We start from the raw sequence: 26946 nt of genomic DNA, 5'->3' as shown, positions 1-26946 counted from the left end.
CACACACACACACACACACACACACACATACACACATGCGCGCGCGCACACACACACACACACACACACACACAGCTGTTTTTCTTTTGCCACAAAGTAGCTATCAGGAATTGAAGTTCTGTTTCATTGGTGTCTTAAGTGAATCGCCACAGGAGAAAGATATAGATAAAGGAGAGCCAGTAAGGTTAGTGTGTGCTGTGCCTACATTGGAGACAAAGTTATAAGAGGACAAGAAAGAAATTATGGTGAAGAAATGTCAGGATTTGCATTCTTGGAAGTCATCCTGTAATTGAGTTTCTTTTTCTTAAATAAATTTTACTTTATTTTATCCCATTTCCCCCCTGCTCAAGCCCCTTCTCCTCTCTATGTAATTAAGTTTTTATTTGTAGAAAGAAGAAGAAACCAGTCTCTGATCTGATGAGAGCTTCAAGAAGTATGAGAAACTGTGGTCCATCTCTCCAGGTACATGAGTCAGCCTCCTGTAATGCTTTAGACATCTGTGATCAAGAAATGAAGACAGCTGCATATCATCAAAGACATTTCTAATTCCGAATGCAGCAAATTTGAAGCTTCAAAAATTGTGCTTTTCCAAGTAGGGGAGAAGCTATTATATTTATTGTGCTTTTTTTAAATCAAACTCAGGTCCTTATGCTTGTGAGGCAGGTGGTAGAACCACTGAGCTAAATCCCCAGCCCTATTGTCCTTTTTGAATAGTAGAGCAGAAAGAACTTAGAAACTTTAACATGTATAAATACAAGAGAAGATTAGTTCCTTAAACCCTAATTTGGGGAAAGTGATCCTCTTAGGAGTTCATATTTTGGAAAAAGAAATCATTTGGTATAGAAGAAAGAGTGACACAAGTGCAGAAAACAAACTGAATTATTTGAAGATTGTCAGATTTTGTCTGTTCCAATGTTGTCATGCTTCTCTCCATGAAAGGGGTAATTGCCATTTCCATCTAATGAATAGGATTTACATTTTATAATAGTCTGTAACATCCAATTCACAGGGTAACTATTGCTAAGGCAGATTAGAAAAGTTAGAGGGTAGGATGAATATAGTAGATGTAGAAAGTAGGAGGAAACGAACCAAAAAGTTAACATAACTATATGTACACATACCATGTTAAAGAACTGTGCAGAAAATTTAGTCACTGGAAAAAAAAATGACCTAATGAGAATTCCAGCAAATTTAATATCCACTTTTTGAGCCAAATCCCATTCATGCCAAGCCAAAAACTCATCACTCAGTCATTGATGCTATATGGGAACCTTGAGATAACCACATCATTAAACTACCACATTCCTGAGTATATCAAGAAAAAGTAGGAGCCAGGTGTGGTGGTGCACGCCTTTAATCCCAGCACGTGGGAGGCTGAGGTAGGAGGATCACTGTGAGTTCGAGACCAGCCTAGGCTACATAGTGAATTCCAGGTCAGTCTCAACTACATAGTGAGACCCTGTCTCAAAAAAAAACAGTAGGAAAATTTGAATCCAGGAGCCAATAGATCAGTAGTGATGAAACCGGTATGTTCTTCAGGTGCCTACTATTAACATGAAAGTATTCACATTTTATTCTCAAAGATCTGCTAAGAAATAATTTCTTGGAAACTAAAGTGGATAAAAGATATGAAAGCTATATTCAAGGCTGAAATTAGCCTTTTTAAAGTTAGCCTTTTAAGTAGAGTGATTTTTTTCCCCATAAACTGAGTATTTTAAGTACCCTAGGAAAGATGACTAGTTAAAGGAATTAATAATTGATTTTCTTGTAAGGTGAAAAACAATTTTTTTTTAAAAAAGGTTAATCCTGATTTTTACATGTATAGATTTTCCTAGACTGGAAATTTATGTGCAATAATAATATATAAAATGATAATAAGTTAATGTAACCCAGAGGAGTAGTGCCTCAAACTGAGAAAAGAGAATTGGTGTCCAGTCTTGTTTTATTTAAAATATCCTGTGATCACAGGGAAGGAGTCAGTGGTGTAGTAATGAGATTTGCAGATGGCTTTAAGTTGAGAGGTATTGTAAACAGCAAGAATAACTGAGAAATGATACAGAGGATCTGGAAAGTTTAGGAACATGGACAGGAAATCAAGTGATTCAGCCCGTACAAATGCAGGCCAACCTGACATCTGGGCCAAATAAGAAGAAATACAGATACGCTATGAAAGAGACAAACATGAAAAGCAATCATCTGAAAGAAGATTGGAGGGGCACTACAGGAAAATAAGAGAGAGGGAGGAAACAGTAACTAATGGTTATTGAATACCCACTGTGTCCCTAGGCTTTCCATGTTGATTTCTGTTTGAAAAGTTTAAGCAATTCAGTGCTGTTCAAAAATGGAGCTTTTTGAGGATTGGTAATGCAGAAGAGCTCAGCACTTAATAGAATGTTTGTCGCTACCCTTTAGTTGATCCCAGCTTGTTGATGTATTGTCAGTATAGAAAACAATGTGAAGATGGTCTGAAATGCTGCAGTAGGAGAGATCATTCACCATCTACCTGCCTGACCATTGTTCATTCAGTGGGTGCCTCCAAGAACACTTGGAGCTGCTTTCATTAGACTATCCTAGGCACCAGCAACAGCATGATGGGGTCCCAGGAGAGCTGAAGCAAAAACAAGACAAATGTCAGTGCCCATCTTCCTCTCAGTGTTAACCTCTAACAACAGCTCCTATGCCAGCCCTTTGCTTGAGTTTGTACTGTCCCTTATCCTCTTTTGCTATACAATTCTGGTGATCATCTGTGTTTCCTCTAGATGTTAGTGAACTAATCAGATTTATCAGGGGTATTGTCTTAATTTATGAATTTCCAGTGTTTTTAAATGGAGCCACCACTCATTTTTTTACAAGGCCTTAAAGAATTGGGTCACAGTGAGGACTCCATGTGGGTAAAAAGAAGAACCAATTATTCTAGGGAGGAAAATCCCCTGAGCAGACACTACTGACTACATCTATTCTTCATCCTGAGGAGAACAGAACTCAGAAGGACTGTAGAATTAAGCTGAAAAGGCAACATCTCACCTGTAATTCTTGCTCAACCTGCAAGATATATATGACTCAGATCAGAAACCTAAAGCTGAATGTGTCACTTGTCCCCAATAATATTTATCTTATGACACCTCTCCCCAGTTATGTTTGTCTTTTTGAATATTTTTAATTTCACCATCCAAGTGGACACAAACTACTATTGTAGTTGAACACTAAAAAAGTATTCACTTATTTAACAAGTACTGTATTTACTGAGTACCTCCTGTATTCTAGGCACTGTTCTTGGTGCACAGGATACAAGAGTGGACATAAAGAATTTTTGCCCTCATGGTACTTACATTCCAGCAGGGGGAGACAATTAATAATGAATCTAATAAACAGTTTGCATAATATAGTAGAAAGTGATCTGTGCTATAGAAAAAGGGAAAAGGAAAGCAGGATGAGGGAGTTGAGAGTGCTGGGTTTGGGGGCAAGTTACTGTATTAAATAAATATGGCAGAATACTGTAGTTGTCACTGGGAAGCTTGCATTTGAACAAAGACTTGAAAAAAGTGTGGAATTAGCCTTTCAGCCCCGAAAAGAGCATTTTAGGCAGAAGGCACAATAGAGGTAATCTATTAGGTCAGAAACAGCAAGAAGTCCAAAGTCTCTGAGCAGAGTCATCAAAGAGGAAAGCAAAAGAGATGTGGTCTGTAAACCATTGCTGTGGATGAGAGTGGAGCAGGGAAGAGCTTGAAGGCATTTGCATGGCTTTGGTTTTAATTCTGATGCAGTTTTTGAGTCACAAATTGATACTGATCGTTAATTTTTAAAAGGATTTCATGATTTGTGGTATTGAGGACAGGCAAGGGGGTATGCAGGAAGACAAATGGGAATTTATTACAGTAACTTAGGGCCAAGAGATGGTGGTAACTCAGATGGACCAGGATGGTAGCCCTAGAAGTGGTAGGAAAAGATTAGATTGTGGGTGTATTTTGCTAGTACCATCAGTATTTCCTGGCTGATTGGATATGGGTTGTAAAAGAAAGAAGCATAACTTCAAGAGCTTTGGCATGAGCACTGGCTTTATCAAGTTGCTGTCAACAGAATTAGAAAAAGACTGAGTAGAAAAGCTATTGGGGAAAGATTGAGAGTCCTTTTTGACATGTTGAGTTTGAGACATCTGTTCAACACTCAAATCCAGATGTTAAGTGAGCATTCTGAGTATGTAATCCTGGAGTCCAGGCAGAACACACTGAAGAGTCATCAGAGTAAAAAGTGTAATGTCACAAGCCAGATGAAGCAGTCACAGCTTTAAATTATTGAGAAAAGAACTCCAAGAAGTAAACCCTAGGGCATTATGAACACTAAGAAATAAAGAGAACACTAAGGGAAGGTGAGGTCCACAAGGAAGGAGGAAGAAGGAACACCAACAGAGGGAATGATCAGCTGCATTAAATGCAATTGAATCCCTCAAGATGAGGACTGAACCCAGGCAGAGTGGGGGTGGGCTGTAGTCTGTACTTGGGAGGCTGAGTTGGAGGATCACTTGACTCTAGAAGTTTGATGCCAGCCTGGGCAACACAACAAGACTCCATCTCAACCAGAAAATGATAAACAAACATGAATGCTGAGGTTTCACCATTTATCAAATAAAAGTCACCAATAACTTTGATGAGCAGTTTTGTTTGTTTGTTTGTTTGTTTGAGTTAGCAGTTTTGATGGCATGGTGAGGGTTGAAACTTGGCAGAGACTAGGAAGAAAGGAATTCAAATGAGGAGAAAACAACATGATCATCATAAACAACAACTGGGAAAGGTCTCTAGTAGTAAGGATATCTTCTCCTAGGTTCTCAAACTCCCATGAAGGAAACAGCCACTTCTTTATTTATGTATATTGATGTATAGTTGGGAAACAAGTCAGTATGTAAAGCAGTGTTAAACTAGATCATTAGGAAATCTCCATTAACAGGGAATCCAAATGGAATTTAAGAGTTGGAGAAGAAATTTCTTATTTATTACAAAAATATTGCTATTTGAAATACAGGCTTTCTCTCATAATGATAAGCTGCATTAATTAATTGTATAAGCAGAGCCTACCTCTTAATGTTTTTATACTTACTTAAGCTAGATAAGGCAGAGACCAAGGCAATCACTTGCATATTTTCTTTGTGCAGGATTTTGGCTCCTGCAATTTAGGTAATAGAAAGAATGTCCTTCCTCTACCCCAGCCTGGAGCTCAGAGAACTGAGCCCACATGAAGCAAATCTGCATCTTTCTCTTTTTGAGCTACTTAATGAGTGTGTGTGTTCATCAGAAGACAGGGTGAGAACATATTTGAAAACTAAGGGGTTTCTACTGTAGAAAACACTGAAGTGCTGCTTGAAACATAAGGATGTATTCTGAAAAATGTAATGCTTCAAAGGCAAAGAATCATCAAAAAATAAAACAGAAGCCTTGGTTTCATCCTCTCTAGCTATTAAATCAGCTAGTCCCATCTGCATCTCACTGTGGTCCTTGCTTGGAGAGGTACAAGCACCTCTTCATGGCCCTGGCTCACCCTTTCTACCCTGGATCCCTGCAGCAGATGCACCATTGGTCTCCCAACTTCTGCCTTTCCTCCTTTCCAATCCATTATCCACATGGTTCAACAGTGACCTTTCCAAAATGCAAAATGATCATGTTTCTTTTGCCCTTGCTGAATACCCTTTAATGGGCCTTCATTGTAATAAAGTCCAAGCTCCTCACTGTAGCTTATAAGACATTTCATTTTCCATTGTAACTGCACCTCTTTTCATCCTTGCCATCACAGATGCAGCCACGATACCATACTGCTCTGCAAATACTTCAGACATTCTTTTAAATATTTGAATGAAGAGACTCCAATGAGTGATAGGAGAAGCTACAAAGCGTATTCAATTTTTAAGCACCTTTAAAATAGAAATAGAAGGACCATTCTTTGTTTCAGTATCCCTTACATTCTTATACCAGATGTTTCTACTTCCACATATCTAATGTGCATACAGTAACAACTGCACATAATCCACTTGTTGGCTTCTCCTCTAATTGGCTTGGAGAACCCTCATGCTCAGTCTTTGGCCCTCAGTTTACTCCTTACTCACCTTATAAACTTTCTCTTGCTTATCTTTTCCATTCTCTGAATTTTAAATATTGTCTTGTTTTTTGAAGTCTCAAAGATTGACATCTCCAGCCCAATGTCTCCTTCTGAGATTAGACTCTGATCCGGAAGGAAATCTCCAAGAGATCTGCAGCAATCCTAGACTTGTGCCTAAACTCTGTACTCTGGTCCTCACCTTGTCAAAATCTTTCTCTTTACTCTCTCAAACAAATCTCTCCATTGCTTGAGCCACAGATCTGGATATGAACCTCTCCATTTCAGTCTGTTAAGAAAACCTACATGCAAGTAATATTTGACAAGTTTTATATATGATAACTTGTTTAACTCTCACAGAAAGTCTTCAAAGTGGTTACTGTTATTATCACCCACTTTGTAAAAATGGAAACCAAGGCAAAGTGAGGTTAAATAACTTGCCTAAGGTCACTGAGTTTACTAAAGGAATTGGGATTTAAATCAATCTGGCCTCAGAGTTCATGTGCTTAATGCACTGTTATTCTTGGCACCTACTATGGTTTGTATCTAGATGTACCCCAAAGCCTCATGAGCTCATAGGTGGGGCATTTTGGAGGTGGCTGGATCTAGGATGTGTTACTGGATTAAAGGTGTGTAGTAACTAAATTGGTCCACTGATGGGCTTAGCATAGTTTTCAGTGAGGATAATGGGAGGGTCCCTACCCTCAATATAGGCAGCACTAACTAATAGACCTATAATCTGGGTGGGATAAAAGTCTGGAAGGCTAGCTGCTTTTCTGCTTCCTGCCTGCCCTGCCATGAACTGTTTCTCCTCTGTGACACCCCTCTACCATGACTGAAACCTCTACATACTATGAGCTACAATAAACCTTTCCTCATTTAACTTGTGAATACCATGTGTTTCGTCCCAACAAGCAAGTAGCTAAGACAGCACCTCCCTTTGACTCACCCCTACATACAGCCTATAAGAAGTACAATCAATTTCATCTCCAGAAATGTCCAAACCCATTTTCCTCCATGGCAATTGCTACCACCCTAGTCTTTTGCTGAGGCTATTATAATTTGCTGAGATCTCCAGGCCTTTTCTGTCTTCCCACCTCCATGGACTCTCTACTCCTAGTCATTCTTCCCAGAGAAGCCAGATATTAGCTTAAATGGTTTTTTTTCCTTAACTCATATATCCAAAGCACATTCCTTCCTCCAGTTATTTCTCATTGTACTGTTCTATTCCTCCCTATAAATTTTATAATTGAAAATGATGCCCTTGTGTGTTTTTTTAAAAAACAAGAGCAAGCATTTTGATTTATTTTCTACTATCTACCAAGTACCTGGCAAAGAGCTTTGTACATAGTAATATGTGTGAGTGGAAGAACAGATGGGTGAGTGACTAATATTGAGTAACAAATGACTCGATAATTTTTTATTATGCTTTAAAAGAAAAATACAGTTGGACCTCTTAATGATTGGGCTAATTGGAAGAGGATTATGAATTAATGAATTATATGCAAAGTCTTAATTTTAAAAAATAAAATGCAGTTTTATTGATTCAATGAAAGTTATTGATATAACCCCATGGTAGTAAGATGACACTCATTGCCTCCACCACCACCCCAAACTCTTTTCTCAGAAATTCCATCCCTAGTTTCTAGTTTAAACAGCTTATTGGGCCAGGAATGAAAACTGACCAAAGCTGAGAAAATTAGTGTCAGGAAACTGAGAAATAGATTTTTTAAGGTAAACTGCATTCATCCATCCCTCAGAGATTTTTTTTTTTTTTGAGCATCTAAGATGAAGGGACTGACTGTTGGGGATATAATGAACTAGACACAGCTTTCTTGGAAGGCATTTACAGTTCACTGGAGAAAACTGATGAGCGAAGCTGCTCTTTCAGTTCTTTGTGTTGTGTGCTGTGATGTTAAGGACCAAGCACTGGAGGAGTACAAAGGAGAGGTCCCTGCTGCAGTCTTGGAAAGGCAGAGGAAGCTTCACAGGAGAGGTGATATCTGGCCTGCGAGAAAGCTTAATAGATCTAGGAGAGACTAGAGGGGAGGCAGACAGTATTCTAAGGAACCAAAAATGTAAACACTGCCTTCCAACTGGTGTGCAAGGGCCAGGGAGGTTATGCTGAAAAAGGAATGTGGTCTCCATCATGACATCCTTTATCAAACTCTACCAAGTTTAGATTTTCTCCTAAGTGCAATGAGGGCTCAGAACAAGGCTTTTAACAGAGGAGTAAAACATCCAGTTGTTTCTTGAATGCTTTTAAGTACTAGGGAACAATATTTTGAGACAGAGTCTCACTAAATTGTTAAGTTGCCCGAGCTGGGCTCAAACTTTTGATTCTCCTTGCCTCAGCCTCCAAGGGATCTAGAATTAAAGTCATGCACCACCACACCTAGCACACATTCAGATTTCACTCTACAAAGATCCTTGTGGTTTCAGGGGAATGTATTAGAAGAGACAACACCTTTAAGAGATGGTTAGAGAAATCTGGACAAGAAATGATGATGGTAGAATAAATCAGTGATGGTGGAAAGGGAAAATGGGTGGTTACAGAGGCATCTACATTGGAGATGGGAGGGAGAGGAGCATTAAGAATAATGTCAAAGGGCTGGGGATTTAGCTCAGTGGTTTGGTGGCCTGCCTTGCAAGCACAAAGACCCAAGTACCAAAAAAAAATCCCTGGTACCAAAAAAAAAAAAAAAAAAAGACTGCACTTATAAATTTTGGGGCTGGGGATTTAGCTCAGTGGTAGAATGCTTGCCTAGCAAGCATGAGGCCCTGGGTTCGGTTCTCAGCACCAAAAAATTAAAAAACAAAAAAAGCAAAAAAAAGAATAATGTCAAGGCTTAAGGTTTAGGCTCAGATAGAAAGCGGGGCCACCCATGAGACAAGATGCACACAAAGGAACTCAGGGAAGAAGTTGGGCTTCTAAAGATGTGGATGTCAGAATTATCCCCATAGGCTTGATAATACCTAGTGAGTTTGTGGACAGTGAGGAAGAAGAAATCCCTGCAAGAAATCCTGAGCAACTCCCCCATTAAAGAGCTGGATGAGGGGCTGGGGATTTAGCTCAGCAGTTCTGTAGCCTGCCTTGCAAGCGCAAGGACCTGAGTTCAATCCCCAGTACCAAAAGAAAGAAAGAAAACAAAAAAGAGCTAGATGAGGAGGAAGAGCCTGAGGTGTCCAGAGTGCAGCTGGAAATCATGAAATCATGGAAAGAAAAAGATGAGACCCTTTCTAAAGGTTCTGGTTCTCTAACCACAGCTGAAAGCAAGGACCACTTCAAACATAATTATCTAATAGACATGAATAGTCAAGTAAACACTAAGTATTTTTATTGGTCTTATTCAGCATTTCCTTTGTTTGTCTTAAGAATAGTAAGGTAGGGCCTGGGACTTAGCTCGGTGGTGCTGCTGCCTGCCTCGCAAGCACAAGGTTGCAAGTTCAATCTCCAGTACCAAAAAAAAAAAAAAAAAAAAAAAAAAAAAGAAGAAGAAGAAGATAAATTTGGCCTGGTATTTTACAGGCTCTTTAAGAATAAAGAGTTCCATATGACCCAGCTATCCTCTTGCTAGGTATCTTCCCCAAAGAGCTTAAGACATCATACTACAGCGATATATGCATACTAATGTTTATAGCAGCAAAACTTGTAATAGCTAAATCCTGGAAGCAGCCTGTATACCCATCAATGGATTATTAAAGAAAATGTGGTATCTATATATAATGGAATTCTATTCAGCTGTAAAGAATGACAAATTTTAGATATTTGTAGGAAAATGAATGCACCTGGAAAATATAATATTGAGTGAAATAAACCAGACACACAAACTTGAATACTATGTGGTATCTCTCATTTGACAGAGGCAACGTACAAAGAGAATAAGAAAGGCTGAGTAGAAGGGAACAAGGGGATAGATCTCTTCCAATAGGGAAGGTGTCCAAGGGAAAAAGCATGAGGGATGAGAAGGGAGGGAGGGGGAAATAAGTAGAATAAAGATATGTGCAGAAACCTAATAACCCCAATTAATGTAAACATTATATGCCATAACATAAGCTAAGATTAATAATATCAGCAAGAAAGAAAAATGGGATAAGGGAATTGGAGGAGGGCAGGAAGGGGTAGAAAGGGGGAAAGGGCTTTCAAAAAAGGGAAGCAAGCTAAACATGTATCCACTCCCCAAGATGATTGTAAACCACATGTACTGTAAACATGTACTAATAATTTTTTAATATAGGAAAAATATTTTTTTTAAAAAAAGGATTCATGAGGGTTTTCAAAATTTACTTTTCAAATGCTATTGCATGTCAGCCCATGAAGTGCACTTGAATGTCAGAGTTGAGAATGTGGAAAAAAGTAGACATAAGGAAAATTTATTTTTAAAGTGTTTTTTTTTAAATTTTAAGGAAACATCTAACAACCCACTAGGTTTAACATTTCATGTGTGTTTATGACCTGTCAAAACTGCCAGAAATTTACTGTGAGCAAGAAGAAAATGATACTGCCTGTTTGTCATTCCTGAAAGTGTCCAACTTTTGAAGGCCACTCTGCAATCAAAACGAACTTTTCTTCATCAGGGGACCTATGTCAAACAGGAGAAAAATTGTAAATAGAATCCAGGTAATGAGATGTTCATTAAACAATTAGGTACTGATGCCAGTGCACAAATCACTGTTTCCCATTTTGCTTTCAACACTTTGAATGTTCCTAAGAGGCTTACATGGAATTGGATCTAGTATTTTCATCAGAATGTTAGTACATTTTCAGGATTGGTACCAACTTCTCCTTTCCTACTTATTTTGTGTGACAGATCTCCTGGGTCTGATTTGTGCTCTCTTCTGAATGTTTAGTCAATTTAATATACACAGTGGATGTATTCTGGAAAAAAATGCATGACTTCTGAACAGAGTCATTTTAAAGATTAGGTGTTGTTTAAAAACAAGGCCATGCCATTCATCACAATTACAAGGCAGGAAATGTAACGCTCTGCAATGTTTAATTAGAGCTTTTCTTAAGAACTCATTTTTTCAGACCTATAAATACCACTAGCTTTTTAGAAGATGATTTGTGGCATCTCTGTGAAGTTTAAGGTCCTAGAAGAGCTAAACAGTGTTTGCTGAATGCTTTTTGTTTGAAACTGTTTTGTTGAATGATTACTGAAAGGCAAATAAAGCACAATATGAAGGCATTCATAATCAAAGCCATGTGTTTTGAGTCCAAGACAGAAAACTCAAGTCCAAGCAAATGCCCAAACTAAGAGTGAGCACAGCCTTTCCCCTCCTCACCAGTCTAATGTTAGGGGTGGATGACAGAGGCGATCAATCCCAGGCCATAAAAACAGACTTACAAATAATTCTTCATTTTCTATGACATCTTAATTTCTAATGTCAAGGTCTTCTCTGGCTGGCAGAAAAAACAATAAGGAATTGAAAAATGCCTAACTTCAATCTTCCCTGAGCTCCCCTCCCGACAATTACCCATGGCTCTGGCTTGGGGCCCACCTGGTTCTTGCCTTGCTGTCTACACCACTCATTTCAGACACAGCCTGGCCCTTGCCTGGCTGGCCTCCCACTTGGCTCTGTACTCCCTGTGTTGTTGCTCCCCGCCATGAGCATCTTTGCAAGACCACCTATGTGTCATGCTGATTTCACCTTCCGAGGAGTTGGGGCTTCCTTTTTACCCACAGACCCATCTCTGTGTCACCTTGCCCACACCCGCCTTGCCAGCTGAGCAGGATCTCTCTGTAATGAAGAAATTGTTTCTTTCTTCCCATGCTTCCTCTGGACATCTCTCTCTAAATCGACTCTTCTGCTAAGGGGTTTAAGCTTCTGTTTCCAAAGGTAAGGAGGGAAGTCCTTGTTTTGTGCGCTGCCATCAACCTCTTGGAAAATGAGAACCCAGAGTCAGCCATGATCTGCTTACATGGGGTCGGATGGAGTGAGGGATAAAAAGAAGAAAAAATGGATAAAATGACAATCTATAGTTAGCTCAAAATATTATCTTGTCTGTGTACTGCATATCACACTTCCTCCACCTTCTCCCAAGTCTTGGACACCCAGTGACTGTAAGGAAATACTACCTCACCCTCGCTAGCCACATTTCCTGATTTTTGTGGACCCAGATGTCTGTGGGTTCACACACAGATGTGGACGCCAAATTACAGAGAAAGTCTGGAACCCAGAGAAAAAAAAATATCCCCTTGGCTGAGAAAGGCAAGTCTACTTAGCCACAGGACCAAAAGAAGAGCCACACATCTGAGTGCAGAAGGCCACTATGTGAGCTTCTTATCCAGTCCCTCCTATGCATATGTGTCCTGGGTTGGAGGAATGGGAGGAACTGGAATGCAGGGGGCCCAGGTAAGTTGGCCACTGGTCTGCATCTTCCCAACACCTACCCCTGCTACACATGTGGAAAGACACACAAAAGTGCAGGGTACAGAAGGGAGAGTCCTTTCCCTTCCAGTTAGAGCAAGACCTGGGGTGAGCAGGGAGGTAAGGCTCCTGAGCAGCTAGAGAAGAGAAAGGAGATGGCCCACGGTCTATTAGAGGTCACAAGTGGTTTCCTGCCACACTGAAGCTTTGGAAGGTCTACAAAAACAAAGGAGAGCATTACGTGATATCTCAGGTACAGCAGCAAGGGACACAAGAAATTAATCGTGGTGTGAGTTATATGTGCTGCAACTTCCTGGGCCACTCCATGCATCCTCAAAGACACAGAAGAAAGGCTGAATGAAGAAGTCCGATCCTCATGTAGGTGGGGAATGGGCTGAGGAGGTGGCTATTATTTTAGCAGAATTAGAAATAGCTATGAAAGAATCTTAATGAGGATTTGGAGCTAGAAGAAACAAGGGCAGTTACACATCTCCGCATCCACATCCATATCTCTACATCACTTTTGTTTTGGTTTTTTTTTTTTTTTTTGTACCGGGGATCAAACTTGGGTCCTTGCACTTGCAAGGCAGGCGGTGGAAACACTGAGCTAAACCCCCGTCCCCCTATATCACTATTTTAATCCATGCACCATAGTGGAATAATATGAGACTTTGCGGCCCAGATATAGCAGGCTTAAAGTTCTAGATCTCTTAGTTCTTAGATGATCTTGCTAAGCCTCTTTCTTTCATTGGTAAATGAACATAAAATCTTTTAAAAGCACCAAGTACATTGCCTGCCACATAGTAAGCACAAAATAAATGAGAGATGCAGTTGTTGATGATATTATTTTATTATTATTATTGTTATTATTACTATTACTATTACCTGATTCCTTGATTTCACCATTGCAAGACCAGGCCAGGAAACTAGTGCTAAAAGCATTTCTGGGTTTTTGCTGTAAGAGCCTACACATTACATCAGATCAGAAGACAGAGTACCATCTGCCAGTGGGTGATTTTGGGGAGGCAAGTGGTCACTCTTTGTTTACTCATTATAGTCACACACTCGTGTTGACATGATTTCCCTGGGTATTTTAGAACTGAGTCTGCAGGAATCATGGTATTTGTTGAGATTAACCTGTGAGATTAACCGATGAGAAATGGCTCTGGGCTAGAAATAACTTTTCAAATGACTGAATTCCTTTGACAAGTCAAAGGTACAGCTCACAGTGGGCTTGGACCCACAGAAATATCTAACAGAAAAGTCTCCCTTTCAGAATGACTCCAGCAATCTTTCACCTTCCAAATAGGGAAGTGGCCAATTTCTGCAGTATATGCTTTAGACTGTTTTGAAACAAAGATGCAAGGAAAGGTTCAGGGAAAAGAGAAGCTTCAGTAATCTATCAAGGTGACATGGGTTTGTAAAATCAAAATCCCAATGGGAATTGCAAACTGTGGGACTTTCAAGCTTCTAGCTAGTACCTCCTCTACTGCCCACTTGTCAGTAGAATTTGTGGACATAATATCCAAATCTGTGTCCCCAAAACTCAGGCCAACTAAAGAAATCAATGCATTTAGTGAAAAATTCATAGAAATAGGCATCCGAATAAAGTGTTTGGCATATTCTTACTGCATTTTGGCTATAAAAGAGCTATGGGAATATCCTGACACCATCCTTGACCTACTCACCATAAAATCATAACTCATAGGATGTTGACAATGGCTCAGAGATGACAGAACATTGCCTTACCTTTGCCCAGAGGCTTACAGCTAATCCATAGCAGGTTCAGAACTAGAACCTAGGGCTCCAATTCCCAGCTGAACCCTTTCCACCATCCAGACAGATGTCCTAGAGGAGGAAAGAGTACCTGTTTTCAGAAAGTGCTATAAATTCCTTAATGAAAAGGCACCACTTAAACATTTGTCACTATTTGCATCTGGGGATTATGAATGAGGATAGCAATGTGAATGAAAGTTGAATCTAAAGAGACCAAGAGGCCAAAAGGAATACAGGATTCCTTTCACTTCTGACCTGATTCATTTCCAAGTCATTTGTTTGGACACCCCATTGTACAGAAGATAGAATTAATGATATAAATTGTGGTTAACTTCCTACACCACTTTGCCTGAATTACCTGGATAATTTTCACATAGACAACAAGCCACCATTTTAAATTACTTCATTTATACAAAAACAAGTTCCAGACTACAGCTCAGAAGGCAGTGATATAGCCTCTTTTTCTTTTCTTTTTTTTTCTCATTGAGTTTTTTTATACATTTGAGGTATACAGTACAGTAACATTCATTACTGGGATCTTGTACCTTTACATGACAGGTTCTTGGTTCTCATTTTCTCCCCTTATTCCTACCCTCCCTTCATCCCCTCCTACTCTTCCCATATGCAAACACTTTATTTCCATTTTTTCATGTACTCATTTTTTTCTTTTCCCTTATTCCCTTTCCCCTATCCTTCCTACTTTCCCTACACCTTTAGCCCTTTTCTTCCTATTTCACATTGTCAATTATCCTATTAGGATCTTATTTACTATTATAGTTCTTCACACCAGAGAAAATATTTGGTACTTACACATGTGTGACTTATTTATTTCACTTAGGAGTATATCCTCAGTATGTATCCATTTTCCTATGAATGACTCTAATTTCTCATTCTTTATGGCTGAGTAGTATTCCATTTTACAGAAAAACCACATCTTCTTTATCCAGTCTCCAACTGATGGGCAAATGGGCTGTTTCCAAGTTTTAGCTATTACAAACTGTGCCGCTATAAACATAGGTGGCATATATCACTGTGATATGATTCTTTTAATTCTTTTGGAAAGACACCCAGCAGAGGGATGACTGGGTCAAATGTTACCTCTAGTCCCAGCTCTTTGAGGTATCTCCATATTGATTTCCATAGTGGTTGCACCAGTCTGCACTCCCACCAACAATGGAGAAGGTTTCCTTTCTGCCCACAACCCCACCAACATTTGTTATTGTGTGATTTCTTGATAGCAGCCATTCTTTGTGGGGTGAGGTGAAATCTCAGTGTTGTTTTCATCTGCATCTCTTGAATGGCCAGTGATGTGAAACATTTTTACATATATTTACTTGATGCTTTTCCTTCTTTGTCTGAGAAATGTCCGTTCATTTCAGATGCCCATTTTTGAATTGGGTCTTTATATTGGGGGGGCGGCTGGTTGTTTTGAGTTCTTTATATATTCTAGATAAGAGTCCTTTGTCAGTGGAGCAGCTGGTAAAAATTTTTTCCCACATTGTAGGTTGTCTCTTAGTTCTGTTGATGGTTTCTTTTGCAGTGCAGAAGCTTTTTAATAAGATGAGATCCCAGTTGTTGATTCTTTCTGCTAGTTCCCGTGCTACTGAGGATTTGTTCATAAAGTCTAAACTAAGATCCAAGTGGATTAAAGATCTAAATATTAAAAAAGAAACACTAAACTTTCTGGAAAATAAGTTAGGGGTCCTCTTGAAGACATTGGCATAGCCCCTTTTTCTTCAAGTGGTTAACCATTTCCCTGCTGGTGCCTGGACACCAGAGACTTTAGGTCTGGGGAACCAGCAGGAACTCCCACCCCAAGCTCTGGGAGCTTGCTATCATTGAAAACAAGTCCTTGGATTGTGCTGGTCACTGGCAATGGTTTTGCTGTTCTAAAGTGAAATAAGACATCTAGGTCTAATGCATAAAGTTGTATACAATGTAAAATGTATTCAATTTAAAGAACTATTCTTTATTCTGGAGATGACTTTTTGCTTTTGGTGTTGACTTCTCTTTTTGGAAATGATTGCATTCAATGGTACTTATTTTCCTAATATTCTTTTCAGGAAAATAACATAATGGTAATCTTATATTGTTGGTCCCCAGAACTGTGTTCTAAAATTTGGGAAACTAAAATTCTAAGAACATCTCCATTTCTCTGCTGAACATAGAAGTCCTTCTTGCTATAGCATGATTCTCCAGAGCCTTGGGAAGGAACCAAAGAAAAAGCGTGGTGCTAGTTGAGAGTTGGGGGTCCTTAGTTGCTTTAGTCAGTTAAAAGTTGCTCTAACAGTACTATAGTTTGGGCAGCTTAAACAGAATTTATTTCTCTGTTTTGGAAGCTGGAAAGACAAAGATCAGCTGGCAGGTCCAGGATCTGGCTAGTACCCTGCTTTCTAGTTTGTAGACATGCTCTGTGCATCGCATCTTCCCATGGTTGGAGGTAGAGACATCTCAGGGCTCCCTTTTTACAAGGGCACCAATCTCATGCATGAGGGTGCCACCTTCATGTCCTACTCACTTCCTGCTATAGTTTGGATCTGAAATGTCCCCCAAAGCTTCATACATTAAAGGCTTGGTCCCCAGCCCAGAATGCTATCAGGAGGTGATGGAACTTTTAAGGGGCAAGGCCTTGTGGGAGGAAGCTAGATCAATCGGGCCGTGCCATGAAGGGAACACAGGAACCCTAGACCCTCCTCTTCTTTTTCTTCCATTACTGGCCATGAAGTGAATGGGCATTCTTCATCCCATCCTCCTGCCCTGAGGTGCTTACAGACCTAAAAGTGACATGGCCAACCGATCATGGAATGAAACTCCCAAACTGTGAATCAGATAAACCTTTTCTTTCTTTATAAGCTGTTTGTCTCCAGTATTTTGTTACAGTTACAGAAACCTGACAAACATAACTCCTAAAGGCCTCACTTCCTATCACACTGGGGATTAAGATTGAAACACATAAACATGGGGAAAGGTAGTACAAACATTTTAGTCTGTAATACTAGCCTTTTACACCTTAGTACTTTGAAGTTTATTTACCCATGATTAAATGTTCCAAAGGAGGAACTGATTGACATTGTAAACTTTTTATAGTGGATTAAAAGAAAAGTTCAGTGTGAGACAATAATCTTTAATTGAAACTAGATATTTCTTACAGAGATTAATAGTTTAGCCAGGAGGGAGGGTATGTAGTACAGGGAGGAGTTGACTAAGGAAATCAAGACTAACTACAGGAAAATATTTCATCTAATCAAATATTAATTTGCATTAAAATACAAACTTTTGAGATTTGGGAAGAACTTAGCTGACACTCTTGTTTCCGTTATTCTTTTTTTTTTTTTTTTTTTTTTTTTTTTTTTTTTTTGTACCAGCATCAAACTCGGGACCTTGCACTTGCAAGGCAGATGGTGGTACCACTGAGCTAAATCCCCTGTGCCACCCTCTGTTATTCTTTTCTTGAAAGTAATAAATAATTTTTTTAAACTTTTACTCACAGTATCCCTCCCTGTATTCTGGAGATATGAGATGTCCTCCTGTCTCCCTTCCCTCAAGGATGCTGCCTTAATTCATCACTTTCCGCCTAAAGCATAGTTCTTAGATTCATTTTTTAAGATCATAGAATACTTTCTTCTAGCAAAATCTGGGTGAAAGTCTGGCTTTTAGATAGAAAAGACCTGCTTTGGTTAGAGCAGGAGTGGTGCCAGATCTCCACAATCTCTCTCTCTCTCTTTCTCTCTCTCTCACACACACACACACACACACACACACGCACACACACACACACACACACACACACACACACACACTGCCACCATGCATTCATTCATTCACCCAAACCAGTGGCTGACTTATTAAGTTAATTACTAAGTTAATTTCCAGATTAGATCTCCTGGCCCTAGTTACATATCTTTACAATCTACTATCTATCGTGGTAGTAGAATTAATTTTCTGAAACTCAGATCTGATCTGATCATAGCCCTTAATAGAAGCTCTCAGTTGTCTCCTTCGTGTCTTCTGACTGACATTTCCATATTGTTAGGCTCTTCAGAGTTTAGCTCTAGCCTTCTCTTTTGGTGTTATAATCTATACCCACAAGGTAGAATTCTCTAGCATGCCATGGACATTCATGTCCACTTGCCTCTGATTGTGCTGCTGTCTGCCTGGAGAACCTACTTCCTCCTTCCCACTGTGATATTGTATTTTTAATAATCCAAATACCCTCTCCTCAGTTAAGCCTTCCTTAACTACCATGACCCACCTCCCTCAACTCTAGGTGCCTTTTATTTGACCACCCAGCTCAAAGGCAGGTAGCTTCTTTTTATTCATTGTGATATCTACGACTGAATGTCATCAATATGCCATTGAATAGGAATACCAAATTGGTTTTATTTCATAGGCCTACTAGTTGGTAGTAGTTTCCTGAAATACTGTTTGAGAAAGAAACTGCCTTGCAGGAAAGTATCTGATAGGCTAGTCAGTGTCTGCTTTGGGCCAGCATATGGAGAGTGAAGACATGCTTGCTATGCTTCTGTCTTCCTGGCAGTAAAGGCATAATCAGTAATTACTGCTGAATAAATGAGTGAATTTATTGCTTTAAAATTATGAGATTTAGGTGTTTTAGAAGTTCAGTCTACCTTTCTCTTGAGTCCAGTGAGCTTTTGCTAATTTGATTTTCTTGAGCGGCATGGGTACCTAACCTTGTGATCAAATTAATGTGACAGCATATGCAACACAAAAGGCTCAGTGAGACACACTACTCAAGTGGTGCTACTATGTACAGGCAGCGAAATGAGACAGAGTCAGTTCATGGGCTGCTTAGTACCAGGAAGGAGTGAGCTGCGTGTGTGTGGATGAGTGGCTCCAGGGCTCCACTGATGCCCAGTGTTCCTGGTGGGATGGATTTGAGTGAGTGGCCACTCACGGAGTGAGTGGGAAAATGAACCTGGCTGAGTCTGGAGACCATCACTTTCACAGGCAGGATGAAGGGTTGTAAGCCAGCATGGCATTCACTCCACTAGTGGAAATGGAGCTGTTTGAGAGCATACATGAGTTACCTCTGAGGGATGTTAGTGCTCTTTGGAGGACACCCACTTGGAGCAAGTCAGGAATGGACCACAGCTTGTATAATTCAGGTTGGAACCAGCACACCAACTCCCTTAGTTCACGTGTTCTGATGAGAGCTGAGGCATGGTTTGGGTCACAGGAACTTTAAGAAAAATTGGTTTCTGAGAAGATAGCTGTTGAGAAATAGCTGTCAGAGCCACAGCCTATTCTCCTATCACTTTTCTCAGATAATTTGATCAGTGTCATATGATGGGGAGGGAGCATTTTGAGTAGCATGGCCAATTAAGGTGCCAGGCAAAGTTTAGAACCACAGGGCATTGAGGTCTCAGCTGGTTTGAAACTCCCTGGGCCTTTGCTGCAGAATCAGCAGTTTGTTGCCTTGCTTTGTTCACAGTAAGGGTGCTTCAGGGTCAGAGTAAGAATAAGAGAACCATACCACTGCTGGTATTTCTGGACTGAACTACAGTTTGGAGATCCTTGAGGGTAAAGAGAGTGACCTCTGTTCAAATCTTATTGCCTAAATTGGATGAGACGCATAGCATCAGCTTTGACACCCAGTTAGAAGCTATTTGGCGTTTGCAGTGACAAGGTCTTCAGTACGTCCTGGACAGCTAAGTACAGGGCCAGCATGTGCTAGCTAAAGCCTTGTTGCTTGGCATCCTTCTTGACATAAGTGCCAACGCAATCAGGACCCTCACAGCTGCCCCAGGCCAGTGCACAGACTTCTTCTGCTCATTCATCACAGGCAGAAGTTTAGCTCCTCTCAGGTTGTTAAACCTACATCACAAACCGTCTGTTCCTAGTGTTTTCCCAGTTGCAATCTTAGCCCAGGAAAAATAGAGTGTTTTGCAAACTTTGCAGCTATTCGTCTCCCTGCTGATCACACCTCAGGGTAGTGGGATGTTTTTCTAATGGTAGAGTCTTTTTCCTGAAGTTGGACTCGTTTAAAATGTCTGCTATCAGCAATGTTCCAAGGACACATGTTACAGCTGATCAGGCAAAAAGGCCTCTGGAAGTCTCTTTGTGTGTTCAGTTATCCCAGTGTCCTCTTCTCCTTTCACAAAGAAAGGACTTAACCTGCAAGAAGACTAGTCTGGAAGTTTTCTCTGTCTCTTATCAATGACTTCTCCAGATGCTATTGCCACCTCCACTTGCTCCATGACAAGAAGACACACTTTTTAATGTATCTGAGGGTGCCTTGGAGGGCCCTGGATATTTTCAGCATAAATAAGGACAGGGCCCATCCCCTCATCCCAGGTGAGGAGCAGCCTCAGAAGACCGGTCACTGGTCTCTTATATGGATGCCTTCTGACATTCCAGAAGTACCTGAAAGCTTTCTACACTGCGTTCCAGAGGGGATTTGATCACAAACTCTCTAGGGACAAAGGAGGTTGAACTGGACCTTCCTTTCTGTCCAGTGCTGGTTCGGATCTTCCCTATTTCTGTTGGTTTGTATTTTCTCAGATAGTCTGTCTCAAACAAGGGTTGGAAAATTATGGCCTGCTGACCTGCTGCCTGTTTTTATAAATAATGTTTACTGGAACATCCCCATTAGCTTATGCACCTTTGCTCTTAGACAGGGTCAAGTATTGTGTTAGAGGCTCCATTTTGTAAAATATTTCTTGTCTTGTCCCTGAAGGAAAACTTTTGCTGCCTCCCTGCCTCAAAGAAAAAAAAATGCATAACTATTTCATATTCACATCAGGTGATTATAGAAGATAAAGTTTAAGAAAAATAAAAAACAACTGTACTGACAAAGAGACATGTACAAGCATATTTATACAGCATTGTTTACAAGAGTTTTTAAAGTTAACAATTTTTTACTTGGAGAAAATACAAATTTTCCTATGTACCTTCACTGGAATTTTTTTAAAGATTTTAAACAGTTATAAATGTTCAAAACATAAAATTGCACAAAGAGAAAGTACAAATTGCCAAATGACACATAGAATAATACCACTTTATTTATATACAAAGTGTTTAAATGTGCAAACAATCTGCTATGATGTAGACTAAGAATACATAATGAACTAGGCCACGCGACAAGGTGGCCAAGGCTGGTGAGGGGAGAGCTATTTGAGATGACTCCCAGGTTGGTGTAGCTCCAAAGCTGTGAGAAGTGAGAGAGGCTCTTCTCCAGAGGACATTTATTCCTCAGGGATGCAGAGCCAGAGCTCTGTAGCCTTAACAGCCCTCATAGAGTGTAGAAACCCTTGGGACACAGGATCCTTTAAGAATGGGCTCATTGCCTCAAATACCACTTTAGGCTGGAGGCCAATATATTGCTGTAGTGTAATTTCTTGCTACACTGAGGTTATAAATGCCTATGTTTTATTTATTTGCTGAAGCATTAGACCTCTTCAATGTATCAGTCCAATGGGCTAGACCATGTATAGGACAATTGTACACAAGTAGCAAATTCAGCAGAGTAGTTACTTCCGGGAAGGAACAGAAAAGAAAGAGATTAAGAAAACATCCTGTCTGTTATAACTATCTGTGTTCAGTTCTTTAAAACATAGGAAACAGATGTGACAAACTATCACTATTGGATTAAGTTTGGAGCAGACAATATATGAATATGCAGAGCAAAAGGGAGTTGGGAGACAGAATAGAACCAGAGTTTCTTGATAGAAAATAAGAAAAATACATTTCAGGGGAAAAGAGAATGGTAGGAGCTAACATATAATTTAGGTTGATATGCTTGCTGTTTTTATGCAACAAATATTTCTGAATGGATAAATTCATAACATTGTATTGAATGTTGTGCAGACAGGCATTCTGGGTAGGACCTAAGGAGGATAAAACATACTTCTGCAGAATTGAAGGAAAGACTAGCGAGTCAAATTTGTAAAAGAACAAGAACCTGGAGCACTTCATGGATCCAGTTGACAGAATTTCATTAGGGATTATCCAATCTCCCCTACAATTTTAAACCTAAGGATATGTTAGCTCCTTTTCTGTTGCTATGACAAAGCACTTGAGATGAGGTGTTTTATAAAGAATAGAAGTTTATTTAGCTCACAGTTCTGGAGGCTGGTACAATGGCATGGCATTTGCATCTCCTCAGCATTGGTGAAGGCCTTCCTGATATGTCTGCATTGCAATGTGAGGCAGAGCAAGGGTGCCAGAAAGAGCTTGCTTCATAGCAAAGTCACTCCCTGGATAACACACTAACCCAGAATGAATTAATCCATTTGTGAGGGTAGAGCCTTGAAGACCCAATCACTGCCAAAATGTCCTACCTCCAAGAACCATTAACATATGTATTTGGGATTTAGGTCTCTAATACATGAAATTTGGAGAACACATTTAAACTTTAAAACTCGAGGAAAGACTCAAGCAAAGGCATGAACTGGAAAATATGAATGAGGGTGGCAGATAGTGTAGAGCGGCAGGAAGGAAGGAAGGAAGATTGATTTATCCTTGTGCAGAAGATTTATGTGCCCATTTCATTTTCATCCCCAGTCCTATGAATTTGCAGGTAGTATCTCCTTTATATGGCCAAATATACTTTGCTTATACCCCATCTGAGTGAGCCCTGGGGCTGATATTTGTTCTCAGGGCTCTTCACAGCCCTGCACCAGCTGTACTCATGTCCTCAAGGGCACTCGTGGGAGAAGATATACTAAAGGTGAATGGCATGTTTCTCTGGTAGATGATAATTCTTTCTTCCTTATATTTTTCTGTATCAGTTGGAGTTTTGGACAACTAAGTATCACTTATTTAACAGTCAGAAATTTTATATTGATATTTTGAGAAAGGCCCAGCAACATAGGGCACTTTTGTATTCTCCAAACGTATCCTACTTATGACAGCCACATCCCAACCCCTGCCCTAGTCCTTCTTCCCCTCAGTGTCTCCTGTGTCTCAGATTCCACCTCCTTGGAGCATTTCGGACAACCCACTGAAATTCTCTCTCCTATAAAACTCAGATTTGTCATATTGTTGTAGTGATTGCTTATCGTTTTTGTAATTGATTTTAATATTCCTGAATAATTCATTTTGAACCACTCGAGTAAAAATGTAATTTTTTCTCACAAAAGTTAAACTTCTCTGTCTTCTCCTGCCCTCCTGTTGTCAGTGGGTGTGTTCCCTTCAAGATCTTTGTGCTATGCACATATTCATATGTACACATAGATACCATATAGTCTTGTTTTGCTTTCCAGTTTCATAAATGGTACCTTATTTTCAATCTCTGTGATTTCCTTTTTTTTTCCCCAATAATGAATAAGTTTGGTAACGTTTTATTTTAAAATGTTACATATTAAGGTGTATCTGATAATTCTCCATTCTTAGATATTCATATTGTTCCCTGACTTCTGTTGTTACAAGCAATGGATATCTTGGGCCTGCCTCATTATGCATAAGGATATTTCTTTGTGCTTCCACTGGCATTGTGTGAGCACACTCGTTTCCCCACCTCCTAACCAAACCCAAATACTATCAGACTTTTAAATTATTGCCAATCTGATGTTCAAGTATATTACTGACTGTATTAGTTATTTTTCTCTTGTTACTGGGACAAAATACCTGACACCTGAAGTTAGAGGGGAAGGGGTTTATTTGGCTCACAGTTTGCAGTGGTTTCAGTCCATAATTGGCTGTCTGTGAGGATGGGATGGCAGACATCACAGAGGAGAAACAACAGGGGACACACAAAGTAGCAAAGGGAACAATGCAGAATTTAATAGTGTTTCCCTGTCCTTTTTATTCCATTCAGCCTACTTCAGGTGGGCAGCACTCACACCCTTAATCCTAGTGCCCTTGAGCCTAGCATTGCATCATGAATCTGTTCCAGCTTCACACACTCTAGATCAAGCCTGTGACCACATGAGGCTTTGCGGGGACATCCAAACACAAACCATAACACTGCCTTCACTTTTCTGACTGTTAGTGAGACTGAGCAAATTTTCTTAAGTTTTTTGTATTGTATATAAATTACCTATTTATATATTTTTCGTATTTCTCTTTTTAGCTGAGGGTTCATAGAAATTATTTAAATGCTCTAAGCCATAGTCACTTAGAGTCAGTGAAAAAAATCTTTCCTCTGGTTTTGCCTTATTTTTAATTCTATTTATGATGCCTGGTGTCCACTTTTATGTTCTCTGTGTGTTTTTAAAGTGTCTCTCATTAACTGGTCACTGACAATGGTCTTGTCTTCTGGTTCTGACACCCTGTTCTCACACTGGTCACTTCAGCTGCCCATAACGTCAGTAGAGTTTTTAATTTCCTGAGTTTCTTGTTTGGAGTCTTTTTATGTACTCTTTCTTTTCTATACTGGTCATATATGTTTTGCATCATTTTATTTAGCTCTTTTATATTTTTATTAGTGTCTTTTTATCTTTATTAAGTTTATTGGTCCATTTTAGGTATACAGTACAGTTACATTCATCACTGGGATCTTGTACCTTTACATGACAGGTCTTGGTTCTTATTTTTCCTCATTCCCCAATCCTCCCTCATCCCCTCCACACTTCCCTGTTTACAAAGACATTGTTTCCATGATTTTCCTTTTCATATATTTTTTATTTTCCCTTTTTACCTTTCCCCTATCACTCCCAATTCCTCTACTCTTTTAGACCTTTTTACTTCCTATTACACAATATCAGTTACACACCTTGATTCTTATTTACACTTTTAGTTTTTCATACTAGAGAAACTATTCAGTATTTATACATGTGTGATTTATTAATTTCACTTAAGAGTTGGCCTCAATATGCATACACTTAGCTATAAATATCTCTAGTTTCTTGTTCTTTGTAGCTGAGTAATAATCCATTTTATTTTTAAAAAAAATATTTATCCAGTTTCCAGTTGACGGATACTTGGGCTGTTTCCAAATTCTAGATATTACAAACTGTGCTGCCATAAGTATGGGTGAGCATATATTGCTGTGATATGATTTTTTAAATTCTTTTGGGAGGATACCCAGCAGAGGGATAGGTGGGTCAAATGGGACCTTTAATCCTAGTTCTTTGAGGGATCTCCATACTGATTTCCACAGTGGTTGCACCAGTCTGCACTCCCACCAATAATGAAAAAGGGTTCCTATCTCCCCAAAACCCCACCAGTATTTGTTATTGGTTGATTTCTTGATAGCAGCCATTCTTTGTGGGGTGAGGTGGAATCTCAGCATTGTTTTCATCTGCATCTCTCAACCAGTGATGTTGAACATTTTTTCATATGTTTATTTGCTGCTGTTATTTCTTTGTCTGAGAAATGTCTGTTCATTTCAGGTGCCCATTTTTGAATTGGGTCTTTATATTGGGGGGGTCTGATTTTTTTGAGTTCTTTATATATTCTAGATAATAGACTTTTGTCTGAGGAACAGCTGGTAAAAATTTTTATTACTGTCTTCTGTAGACTTGTTTATCATTTTGTTTATTCATCCCAATATCTCATTATTCATATCATTTGTGAGCTTGGAAAATACCTCATTGATCTATTTTGTTATCTCTCCTGATATCACTTTGAATAATTCAGGTGTTTGGCTTTTGTTTTCCTCACCTTTGATGCCACATGAATCAGCTTTTGTTGGTTTGTCCTATTATGTTTCTATTTGTTTGTTTGTCTTCAAATTTCTGGTTTGATTATACTGGAAAGCTTTTTTTCTAGTATAGAGATCTCTTTAGTTAATGTCTACTTTTCAGTGGTATCCTGTAGGCATGGCTAACTACTAGGCTTTGCCTTTGTCCCAGGATCCAGCTACCTCCATTTACTGGAACTGACAGATTGCAACATATTTGGCCCACTTCCCCAGTTTCCCAGAAATGGGCCATAGTAGTGTTAATGACCTCAAGGTAATCCAGATATTGGCATCCTAAGTAAACCAACTAATAACAACAGCTACGTTACCTTGGCTATAATGATAAAAGCAGCATTATTTATAGACAGAATAGTGACAAACCTTAGGGGCCAATAAAGTCCCACTTTTACTCATAGAAAAGAAATTGGTAGTTTGAATACTAAGACAGACCAAATATTGGCCAACAGTAAATATCTACTCAATGGAACAATTTAATTTCTACTAACAATGGAATAGTATTTAACAGCTATACTACCAAAATAGCTATCTAGGAAGCTGGGCATGGTGGCGCATGCCTGTAATCCCAGCACTCAGGAGGCTGAGGCAGAAGGATTGCTGTGAGTTCGAGACCAGCCTGGGCTACATAGTGAGTTCCAGGTCAGTCTCAAGTACATAGTGAGACCCTGTCTCAAAAAAAAATATACAAACAAACAAAAATTTGGGCTAGGGATTTGGCTCAGTGGTTCCACCGCCTGCTTTTCAAGCACAAGTGCCCAAGTTTGATCCCTTGGGCCAAAAACAAAACAAAATAAACGAAAAAAAAAATAGCTATCTAGGGATTCATAAACCTTGATAATTATACTAGTAAATGTAGTGGGTGGAGAACCAGTGAATGCAAAAAGCAAAATTTTAGAAATTCATCAATGGAATATGAGAAGGAGATCTTATAAGAACAAACCCCAACATCCTTTTCATAATAAAAACCCTGAAGCTCATAGGTATAGAAGGACTTTATCACTATATGGTAAAAGCCATTTATGACAAACATATTAAATGGGGAAAAAATGAACATTTTCCCTCAAAAATTAGAAACAAGGTATGGATGTCCACTGTCACCACTCCTGTTCAACACA

The sequence above is a fragment of the Fukomys damarensis genome, unplaced genomic scaffold (assembly GCF_012274545.1).
Source record: "Fukomys damarensis isolate Sample0158 unplaced genomic scaffold, DMR_v1.0_HiC HiC_scaffold_1, whole genome shotgun sequence".
Taxonomy (NCBI): domain Eukaryota; kingdom Metazoa; phylum Chordata; class Mammalia; order Rodentia; family Bathyergidae; genus Fukomys; species Fukomys damarensis.
The sequence above is the reverse complement of the archived record's forward strand: the minus strand, read 5'-3'. Positions refer to the sequence as shown.